Source organism: Heteronotia binoei, chromosome 6 (assembly GCF_032191835.1).
Source record: "Heteronotia binoei isolate CCM8104 ecotype False Entrance Well chromosome 6, APGP_CSIRO_Hbin_v1, whole genome shotgun sequence".
Taxonomy (NCBI): domain Eukaryota; kingdom Metazoa; phylum Chordata; class Lepidosauria; order Squamata; family Gekkonidae; genus Heteronotia; species Heteronotia binoei.
In genome coordinates this window covers 85,875,775-85,887,460 of record NC_083228.1, presented here as the reverse complement: position 1 = coordinate 85,887,460, position 11,686 = coordinate 85,875,775, and positions in this window count along the sequence as shown.

Sequence of the window (11,686 nt, the reverse complement as noted above, 5' to 3'; positions counted from 1 at the left end):
TATCACTTAACAATAGCAACTTCTGTGCAGCATTTAGAAAATACTTTTGTTTGCACTCCCATTCGGAATAAAGAGGCAGACAAGAATATTGGGAGAAACGGGTCACTTTATTAACTAACAAAACATGGCAAGGAAACATTACTTGGACAAGCCCTGGGGTCAACACCTGACCCCGCCAAGTCTGACAACGGGCGAGCCACCCTGCCCCCAGCCCTAGCCCACTACTGTGGCTAGAACCAGGCCAGCCAGCCGGCCACTAGGGTGGCCAGACCGTCCCGGTCTCCCGGGACTTTCCCGGTTCTGGCCCCCAATTCCCGGCTCCCGGGCTGGGTATACCGGGACCATTAAGAGGTCCCGGTTTAGCCAGCCAGAGAGCCGGGGGCCGCGCGCCCGGGCGGGGAAGGCGGCGAGTGAGGGAGGGAGCGACCCTGCGCGTGCGCAGATCGCTCTGCGCACGCGCAGGGACGCTCCCTCCCTCCCTCGCCGCTTTCCCCGCCCGCCCACGGGGCCCGGCGGTGGCGGCGGAGGCCCGGGAGGGCGTCGGAAAGGCCCGCGGGGGTCGCTGGAGGCCCTCCAGCGACCCCCGCGGGCCTTCCCGAGGCTTCCCGGGCCTCGCAACCCCCACCCCCCGTCCTTACCTGCCCGGGAAGGCGTCGGAAAGGCCCGCGGGGGTCGCTGGAGGCCCTCCAGCGACCCCCGCGGGCCTTCCCGAGGCTTCCCCGGCCTCGCAACCCCCACCCCCCGTCCTTACCTGCCCGGGAGGGCGTCGGAAAGGCCCGCGGGGGTCGCTGGAGGCCCTCCAGCGACCCCCGCGGGCCTTTCCGACGCCCTCCCGGGCCTCTAGCATCCCCCCCCCGTTCTCCTCCGCCGGGGGGGGGGGGCGTCGGAAAGCCCTCTCCGCCGCCGCCGCCGCTGCCGGACTCGCCGCCGCCGCCGGACTAGCCGCAGGTAAGGGGGCCGGGGGGGGGCTGGCGGGAGGGGGTGGCCTTCCTTCCTTCCCTCCCTCCTTTCTTCCTTCCTTCCTTCCTTCCTTCCTTCCTTCCTTCCTTCCTTCCTTCCTTCCTTCCTTCCTTCCTTCCTTCCCTCCCTCCTTTCTTCCTTTCTTCCTTCCTTCCTTTCTTCCTTTCTTCCTTCCCTCCTTTCTTCCTTTCTTCCTTCCTTCCCTCCTTCCTTCCTCCCTCCCTCCCTCCCTCCCTCCCTCCCTCCCTCCCTCCCTTCCTTCCTTCCTTCCTTCCTTCCTTCCTTCCTTCCTTCCTTCCTTCCTTCCTTCCTTCCTTCCTTCCTTCCTTCCTTCCTTCCTTCCTCCCTCCCTTCCTTCCTTCCTTCCTTTCTCCCTTCCTTCCTTCCCTCCCTCCCTCCCTCCTTATGTTCTTATGTGACCCAGAGTGTTGGACTGGATGGGCCACTGGCCTGATCCAACAGGGCTTCTCTTATGTTCTTATGTGACCCAGAGTGTTGGACTGGATGGGCCACTGGCCTGATCCAACATGGCTTCTCTTATGTTCTTATGTGACGCAGAGTGTTGGACTGGATGGGCCACTGGCCTGATCCAACAGGGCTTCTCTTATGTTCTTATGTGACGCAGAGTGTTGGACTGGATGGGCCACTGGCCTGATCCAACAGGGCTTCTCTTATGTTCTTATGTGACGCAGAGTGTTGGACTGGATGGGCCACTGGCCTGATCCAACAGGGCTTCTCTTATGTTCTTATGTGACGCAGAGTGTTGGACTGGATGGGCCACTGGCCTGATCCAACAGGGCTTCTCTTATGTTCTTATGTGACGCAGAGTGTTGGACTGGATGGGCCACTGGCCTGATCCAACAGGGCTTCTCTTATGTTCTTATGTGACCCAGAGTGTTGGACTGGATGGGCCACTGGCCTGATCCAACAGGGCTTCTCTTATGTTCTTATGTGACCCAGAGTGTTGGACTGGATGGGCCACTGGCCTGATCCAACATGGCTTCTCTTATGTTCTTATGTGACGCAGAGTGTTGGACTGGATGGGCCACTGGCCTGATCCAACAGGGCTTCTCTTATGTTCTTATGTGACGCAGAGTGTTGGACTGGATGGGCCACTGGCCTGATCCAACAGGGCTTCTCTTATGTTCTTATGTGACGCAGAGTGTTGGACTGGATGGGCCACTGGCCTGATCCAACAGGGCTTCTCTTATGTGACAATACTGACTTTGGTGGACCCAAGCACTGATTCAGTGTAAGGGAGCTTTGTGTTTGTGACTGGAGTAGACAATACTGACTTTGGTGGACCCAAGCACTGATTCAGTGTAAGGGAGCTTTGTGTTTGTGTCTTCTAGTGCAATTTTGTTCTCAGATCCTGTATTTACTTCATCAGTATATGGGATAAGGCACTTTCTCAACTGTGCTGCATAATGCAGCCTATTTATTTTGTCCTGTTGGCTCTATCTGCGCCACCTTCATCACTTTCGGGGTGTGGATCCCCCAGTGGAGTGGTCTCCCGACTCCCTCCGCCGGCTGTTTCTGATAGCCCTGCGCCCCCTCTTTCATTTGATATGTGTCCCGTGCGGGTGCCACCCTCCCGCCGGGAGATGCCGCAAAATGAGCCCCCTTGAGGCTTATGGCGGCAGGGCTCGGGGGAAGCGAGCTAGACTGCTGTTCTTTTGAGGGGTTATAGAGTGTTTCGAGCCCGTCCCTGTGGCATCGGTCCCATCATTGTGGGGCCCAGGGGGCCGGCGCAGCGGCACGCTGAAGCAGCCTGTCGGTCACTTCCAGGTTCCTGTCCTGCATCTCGACCGGTGTTATTAGTGACAGGCTGCTTCGGCGTGCCGCTGCGCCGGCCCCCTGGGTCCCTCAACGATGGGACCGATGCCACAGGGACGGGCTCGAAACACTCTATAACCCCTCAAAAGAACAGCAGTCTAGCTCGCTTCCCCCGAGCCCTGCCGCCATAAGCCTCAAGGGGGCTCATTTTGTGGCATCTCCCGGCGGGAGGGTGGCACCCGCACGGGACACATATCAAATGAAAGAGGGGGCGCAGGGCTATCAGAAACAGTCGGCGGAGGGAGTCGGGAGACCACCCCACTGGGGGATCCACACCCCGAAAGTGATGATGGTGGCGCAGATAGAGCCAACAGAGCCAACAGGACAAAATAAATAGGCTGCATTATGCAGCACAGTTGAGAAAGTGCCTTATCCCATATACTGATGAAGTATATACAGGATTTGAGAACAAAATTGTTTCCGGCGGTGATATTTGGGGGATTTTTGGGGACGTCACAGGAAGTGCTGTGAAGTCACTTCCTGTTTCCGGCAGTGGCATTTTGGGGAAATGATGTCATTTGGGGGAAATGATGTCACAGGAAGTGATGTCACTTCCCGTTTCCGGCAGGTGACGCGGGGGAAATGATGTCACAGGAAGTGATGCCACTTCCTGTTTCCGGTGGTGGCATGACGTCACCGGAAGTGACGTCACTTCCTGTTTCCGGCGGCGCGCACGCTTCGCGCACGCACACCCCTACCCACCCACCCACCCCCCAGTGTCCCTGGCTGGCCTTCAGACATTATGGTCACCCTACCGGCCACACATGCCCTCCCCTTAACCCCGCCCCGATCACCAGAAGGAGGCGACCAAGGGGAGGCATGAAATCCGATCCGTATTCCATGACATTGAGCCATGAAGCCCATCTGCCTTTCCTATGGATGGCCTGCACCAGAGGTGCATAGGCCTGGGGGCTCACCAGCAAGGTCTAAACCCCTTGCTCATTCCGCCAAGTGACCAAATTACCTACATCCTAAAACCACACCACTACTGGCAGTACAAGGTAAGTGAAAAACACCCCACCAACAGCCAATCAGGTGAGAGTGAAAAAATTCCTACCTGGCCCCTAATAAGGCGGCCGGTGAAACCTGTACTACCGCAAGGTGGGTGGGTGGGCCAAAAGCTCCATGCTGTGGGGACGAGGCTATTTATAGCCTCGCCCCCGCCCAACAAAGAATTCCCCGGATGCCCGGGAAACCGAGCCTCTGCATCCTTCGGGGATGCAAACGCTGGCCCCGTGGCGCGCAGCTGCTTTGCAGTGCAGCCAGGGCGGGGCCAGATTGCACCCCCATTCGGAATAAAGAGGCAGACAAGAATATTGGGAGAAACGGGTCACTTTATTAACTAACAAAGCAAGGAAACATTACTTGGACAAGCCCTGGGGTCAACACCTGACCCCGCCAAGTCCAACAACGGGCGAGCCACCCTGCCCCCAGCCCTAGCCAACTACTGTGGCTAGAACCAGGCCGGCCAGCTGGCCATACATGCCCTCCCCTTAACCCCGTCCCGATCACCAGAAGGAGGCGACCAAGGGGAGGCATGAAATCCAATCTGTATTCCATGACATTGAGCCGTGAAGCCCATCTGCCTTTCCTACAGATGGCCTGCACCACAGGTGCATAGGCCTTGGTGCTCATCGGCAAGGTCTAAACCCCTTGCTCATTCTGCTACCGCCAATGCCAAGCCTCTGCTAAGGCATTCGCGACCCCTGGGAGGCCCAGAGCCTCCCGAAGACCTTGCCATAAGTCTTTCAAGAAGGCCCGATTCCCCACATCGGACAGATGAACACCATCTGGCTGGTAAAACTCCACCCTATCCACCCTGATCCCAGGGTGGGGAAGGAAAGTACGCAGACCACCTTCCAAGGCCAACCGCAGGGCCCTATTAGGTTTTCTTCTGGCTCGCTCGATCCCAGCTAGATCCTAAGCGGCATGCCAGACTCTCCGAGGCAAAATGGCAGACCAAATGATCCAAACCCCCGGCCACCTCCACACGATGGCCCGCAGATCCACAATCGCCTGCAAAGACAAAGCCTTCCCCTTCAACAGGCCCAGGTCATTCCCACTGAGGTGGATGACCAATATATGAGGCGAAGGACAGGCCCTTCCACAAAACAGCAACGGCAGCAACCCAGCCCATCTGAGCCCCCATCGCCCCAGCCACTCCACCATAGTCCACTCGCTCAGCCCCAACTGAGAGCCGACCAATGATCTTCTGGCAAAATGGGCGGCCCAAAAAATCATGCTGTGCCCGCATACGAGGATCCACAGCCCCCCATGACAAGCCACAGCACCTGGAATAAAAAACACAGTCAAATAACTGAACATCAAAACAACAGGTCCCCTAGGGGCACAACAATGGACGCACATAGGTCCTATAAGACGCTGATCTCCATCTTCCCATACGTTGGATAGCCAGTCCCAGGTATCCCATGGCTGCAGCAGTTGATGCAGCCCCAATCCGGAATGAATGGGTCCCGAACTTAAACCCACCCAATCCCAGCTTACCCAGTGCTCGAGCGGTCACTGTCCAGAATTGGTACTTTGTAAGGGGGGCCCCCCCAAAATGGCAGAAAAACGGCCCAAGAGCGATCCCTCGAACCTTAACAAATTCATGCAATGTCTGTACTGGACATAGACCCAGCTCTTGACAGGGGCCCAGCTTAATCGTAGTGCCCTTCTGCCTCTGATCCATTTTGGATCGGCGAACGTGCAGCAAAGTGTGCCCGTCCTTAAATGTGACGTCACCCTTCTGTAAAGCCCTATCATACTGCTCTCTGCCTGACAACTGCACTAGCTTGCCCACCTGTAGGGCGCCGAAAAATGCCATGAGTGCCGCTGCATAAAACAGAATGACCTCATACTCAGAACTGCAAACATCGGGCCAAATCCCGCTCAGACCTCTGAGTATAGAAGAGGAGATGGGCTGCCTGACATCCGCCCTCGCCCCCCGCTCTCTGGACCACCCCTCCAGCATCTTTTTTACCCTAAAGTCGTCCCCGGCGGCTGGGTAACCTTGCGCCTTGCTGATAAATGGCAAAGCAGCTAACTGCCCTCAGATGGATTTAACTGCCATCCCTTTAGTTTTTTGCTGCATGCAAAATTGCATCAAATGTGCAACCGGGATGGGCCAAATATCACCCAGCCCCGCAGAATTCCTGAATACCTTGAACTGTGACACGGAACGATCATAAGCCCTCCTGGTACTCAGGGCCAAAGCTAAGAGGATAGCCCAACCGGCTTCTGCCTGCCAAGCTGCCACAGGTCGGGAGGCATCCGGAACGGGTGAAGATCAGCCTCCGGGGCCAACTGCCGAAAGCGCTCCATCTGTCGGTGAGACAGGGCGTCCGCCACCCCATTATTAACCCTGGGCACATGTTTAGCTACGAACAACATATTTAAACGGAGGCAATGCAAAGTAAAAACCCTAACAGTTCCATGACTGGTTTAGACTTGGAGGACAATGAATTAATCATGTGTACAACTGACAGGTTGTCACACCAAAAATGTACGACCTGGTTGGCTAATTGCTCTCCCAATATACAGACTGCCACCACCATCGGAAAAAATTCCAAAAACGTCAAATTTTTACAAATGCCACTGACAAGTCAGTCCTGTGGCCATTGCTCCGCGCATCACTGTCTCCTGAATAAGACGCCGAAACTGGAAGACCCGGCGGCATCCGAGGAAATTTGAAGGTCAGCTTCGACCTTCATATCCTCTCACCAAAAAGAAACCCCATTAAATGCCTCCAAGAAGTTTTCTCACACTTCCAGATCGCCACGCATACTCACAGTTATGCGTGCTCTGTGGTGGGGTAGACGCAGGTCCCCATGGCATCACAAAGGCGCCATAGGAAAGCTCTGCCAGGGGCAACCACTCTACAGGCAAAGTTGAGATGCCCCACGAGCTGTTGCAACTCCAGAAGTGAAACCTTCCGTTTCACCTTTAAGGCTGCTAGTCTAGCCCTAAACTGCTGGATCTTCTCCTCTGGCAGCCGAGAGGCTTGCTGGACAGTGTCCAGCTCGATACCTAAAAATGTAATTTGAGTCGCTGGACCCTCTGTCTTCTCATGGGCCAAAGGAACCCCCAGCTCTCCCGTCAGCTCGATAAAAAGATCCAGCAGCGTAGCACAATGCCCAGAACCAGCTGCGCCCACGAACAAGGAGTCATCAAGATAATGAACGATCTCGTCGCAGCCTGACCTATGTTTTAACAGCCATTCCAAAAATGAGCTAAATCGCTCAAAGGCAGTGCAGGAGATCGAGCATCCCATCGGTAATGCTCGATCCAAATAAAAATTACCCTCAAACTGGAAACCTAAAAGCTCAAAATCTGCAGGGTGCACTGGTAACAGCTGAAATGCAGACTTGATGTCGCATTTCACCATCTCCGCACCTGACCCACATCCCCGAATCACCTTGACCGCCTGGTCGAACGACGTATATTGGACCGAACAAAGGTGATCCGGAATTCCGTCGTTCATCGACCCCCCACTGGGATTCGACAAATGGTGGATCAATCTGTATTCCCCCGCTGCCTTTTTTGGAACCACTCCCAATGGTTGGGTGGCCAGACCGTCCCGGTCTCCCGGGAAAGTCCTGGTTCTGGCCCCCAATTCCCGGCTCCAAGGCTGGCTATACCGGGACCATTAGAGGTCCCGGTTTAGCCAGCCAGAGAGCCGGGGGCCGCGCGCGCTCGCGGGGAAGGCGGCGAGTGAGGGAGGGAGCGTCCCTGCGCGTGCGCAGGGCGATCGTGGCAGGCTCTGCGCATGCGCGGGGACGCTCCCTCCCTCACTCACCGCCTTCCCCGCCCGCGCGCGGGGCCCGGCGGCGGTGGTGGAGGCCGGGGAAGTGGCGGAAAGGCCGGCGCTGGTCGCTGGAGGGCCTCCAGCGACCAGCACCGGCCTCTCCGACGCTTCCCCGGCCTCCGCCACTGCCGCAGGGCCCCGCGCGCGGGCCTCCAGTGCAGGCGGAATCCGGGGAGGGCGTCGGAGAGGCCAGCGCTGGTCACTAGAGGGCCTCCAGCGACCAGCGCCGGCCTCTCCGACGCTTCCCCGGCCTCCGCCACCACCACAGGGCCCCGCGCGCAGGCCTCCAGTGCAGGCGGAGGCCGGGGAGGGCATCGGAGAGGCCGTCGCTGGTCGCTGGAGGACCTCCAGCGACCAGCACTGGCCTCCGCCACCGCCGCAGGGCCCCCGCGCGCGGGCCTCCAGTGCAGGTGGAGGCCGGGGAGGGCGTCGGAGAGGCCAGTGCTGGTCGCTGGAGGCCCTCCAGCGACCAGCGCCGGCCTCTCCGACGCCTCCCCGGCCTCTCCGCCGCCGCCGGCCTCTCCGTCGCCCTGGAAGCAGGTAAGCAGGGCAGGCAGGGAGGGAGGGGGCCGAAAGCGGGGGGGGCGGCTGGCGGGAGGGGGCGGCCTTCCTTCCTTCCCTCCCTCTTTCCTTCCTTTCTTCCTTCCCTCCCTCCCTCCCTCCTCCCTTCCTTCCTCCCTCCTTCCTTCCTCCCTCCCTCCTTCCTTTCTTCCTTCCTTCCTTCCCTCCTTCCCTCCCTCCCTCCTTCCTTCCTTTCTTCCTTCCTTCCCTCCTTCCCTCCCTCCCACCTCCCTTCCTTCCCTCCCTCCTTCCTTCTTCCCTCCCTCCTCCCTTCCTTCCCTCCCTTCCTTCCTTCCCTCCTTCCTTCCCTCCCTCCCTCCTTCCCTCCCTCCTTCCTTCCTTCCTTTCTTTCTTCCCTCCTTCCCTCCCTCCCTCCTCCCTGCCTTCCCTCCCTCCTTCCTCCCTCCTTCCTTCCTTTCTTTCTTCCTTCCTTCCCTCCTTCCCTCCTCCCTTCCTTCCTTTCTTCCTTCCTTCCCTCCTTCCCTCCCTCCCTCCTCCCTTCCTTCCCTCCCTCCTTCCTCCCTCCCTCCTTCCTTCCTTTCTTCGTTCCCTCCTTCCCTCTCTTCCTTCCCTCCCTCCTTCATCCCTCCCTCCTTCCTTCCTTCCTTCCTTCCTTCCTTCCTTCCTTCCTTCCTTCCTTCCTTCCTTCCTTCCTTCCTTCCCTCCTTCCCTCCCTCCTCCCTTCCTTCCTTTCTTCCTTCCCTCCTTCCCTCCTTCCCTCCTTCCCTCCCTCCCTCCTCCCTTTCTTCCTTCCCTCCTTCCTTCCCTCCCTCCCTCCCCCCTTCCTTCCTTTCTTCCTTCCCTCCTTCCCTCCCTCCCTCCTCCCTTCCTTCACTCCCTCCTTCCTCCCTCCCTCCCTCCTTCCTTCCTTTCTTCCTTCCCTCCTTCCCTCCCTCCCTCCTCCCTTCCTTCCCTCCCTCCCTCCCTCCTTCCTTCCTTCCCTCCCTCGCTCTGGCCACCCCTGGACTAGACAATACTGACTTGGGTGGACCCAAGCACTGATTCAGTGTAAGGGAGCTTTGTGTTTGTGACTGGACTAGACAATACTGACTTGGGTGGACCCAAGCACTGATTCAGTGTAAGGGAGCTTTGTGTTTGTGACTGGACTAGACAATACTGACTTGGGTGGACCCAAGCACTGATTCAGTGTAAGGGAGCTTTGTGTTTGTGTCTTCTGGTGCAATTTTGTTCTCAGATCCTGTATTTACTTCATCAGTATATGGGATAAGGCACTTTCTCAACTTTGCTGCATAATGCAGCCTATTTATTTTGTCCTGTTTGCTCTGTTGGCTCTATCTGCGCCACCTTCATCACTTTTGGGGTGTGGATCCCCCAGTGGGGTGGTCTCCCGACTCCCTCCGCCGGCTGTTTCTGATAGCCCTGAGCCCCCTCTTTCATTTGATATGTGTCCCGTGCGGGTGCCACCCTCCCGCCGGGAGATGCCGCAAAATGAGCCCCCTTGAGGCTTATGGCGGCAGGGCTCGGGGGAAGCGAGCTAGACTGCTGTTCTTTTGAGGGGTTATAGAGTGTTTCGAGCCCGTCCCTGTGGCATCGGTCCCATCGTTGTGGGGCCCAGGGGGCCGGCGCAGCGGCACGCTGAAGCAGCCTGTCGGTCACTTCCGGGTTCCTGTCCTGCATCTCGACCTGTGTTATTAGTGACAGGCTGCTTCGGCGTGCCGCTGCGCCGGCCCCCTGGGTCCGGGGGCATGACGTCACCAGAAGTGACATCACTTCCTGTTTCCGGCAGGTGGCGCGGGGGGAATGATGTCACAGGAAGTGATGTCACTTCCTGTTTCCGGTGGTGGCATGACGTCACCGGAAGTGACGTCACTTCCTGTTTCCGGCAGGTGGCGCGGGAGGGAATGATGTCACAGGAAGTGATGTCACTTCCTGTTTCCGGTGGTGGCATGATGTCACTTCCTGTTTCCGGCAGGTGGCGCGGGGGGAATGATGTCACCGGAAGTGACGCCACTTCCTGTTTCCGGTGGTGGCATGACGTCACCGGAAGTGACGCCACTTCCTGTTTCCGGTGGTGCGCGCGCTTTGCGCGCGCACACCCCTACCTTCCCCCCCAAAAAAGGTGTCCCTGGCTGGCCTTCAGACATTATGGCCACCCTACGAGATCCTCAAACAGGGGACTGGAGGGGCCTTAAACGGACCAATAACTCGCCCCTCTGCACATTCCCTTGCTATTTTATCCCTAACCACGTGCTCCAAACCAACAATGGAACGCAGGTTGGATGTCATATAAGGGGCCCGAGGCCCCATAAATGGGATTCGAAAACCAAATTTAAATCCTTCCAACAAATAAGTGCTGTCAGCGACCCTGTGATAATTCCCAAGGAATCACTCAAGAACCCTCAGCCGAATGGGGCTGGGCCCCTTTACCAGCAAATTGCCCCCACTCCTGGGGCACTTAGCTCCCCACTTTTGCTTGGCTTTGCTGCATGCTGAAAATGCATGGGGGGCGCCACACAACGTTTTTCAGGCATGTTTTTCAGGAACAAGATCCTTGCAACGTGTACTCCCAACATAACAGCCGGGGTTGAACCGGCTGACCTGCCATAAAGTGGGCTGTTGAAGTACCTGCTTGCTTGTGCACTAAATGCCCGCTATCCGCCCTGTCCCCCAAATCGGGCTTAGCTGGGGCCATCAGCTGCAACCACAGTTGCTGGTTAATTTGGTCCCAAGGCAACATCAGGTTAATCACCGCCCTCATTCGAAAAGTCTCATCATACTGTAGCCATGCCGCACCCGAAAAGTCGGTATAGGCCCTATATATGATGTCGCAATACTGAAACAAGGGCGCTGCCCTACTTGGCTGCGCCCTAGCAATTACTCCTGCATAGATGAGAAAGCCCGGCAGCCAATTGGCCCAGGTCCTATCAACCTTCCTGAGCTGAAGCTTTTCCTTCTCCTTTTCATCCGTTTCTTCTTTACTCTTTTTCTCTAACTCCCTATACAAGAGGCTGAATACATCCATGTATTCACCTCTCAAAAAATTTTCCCTTCTAGCGGGAGTGAGGTGATCCCCCAAAGGCATCGCTGAATCTCCGAAAGGAATGGACAAAAAGGGGACAGACCTGTATGGGTTATGGGAATAACCCCACGGGTTACAAATCACACTGGGCCATCCCAATGAATGGGCTATCGGCATCTGTCCTCCCCATGGAAGAACCCGTTGCTACTGTTGTTGCTGGCGGCCCTTGGATGGCCTCCGCCCCCCCAACGACTGGGGGCGCCTGACCCCAACCCTCCTGCACTCCATGAACCCACCCAAACGGGGAACTACCCAACACCCATGAAGGTCCAGGTTGAGACGGGAACTCGCACTGCCCACCTTGCTCTGCCATCGGGGGCATGTGCCCAGACACCCCAGACCCCTGTGATACAGTTGGGCCCCATACCCCCCAAGGCCAAGCTAATTGCTGATGAGACTGTGCCATCCTACCTTCTCCCGTTGCCGGAGTCACAGCAACTGCTAAAGGCTGTACCGTCTGCTGCTGGTCCTCAACGTCTTCC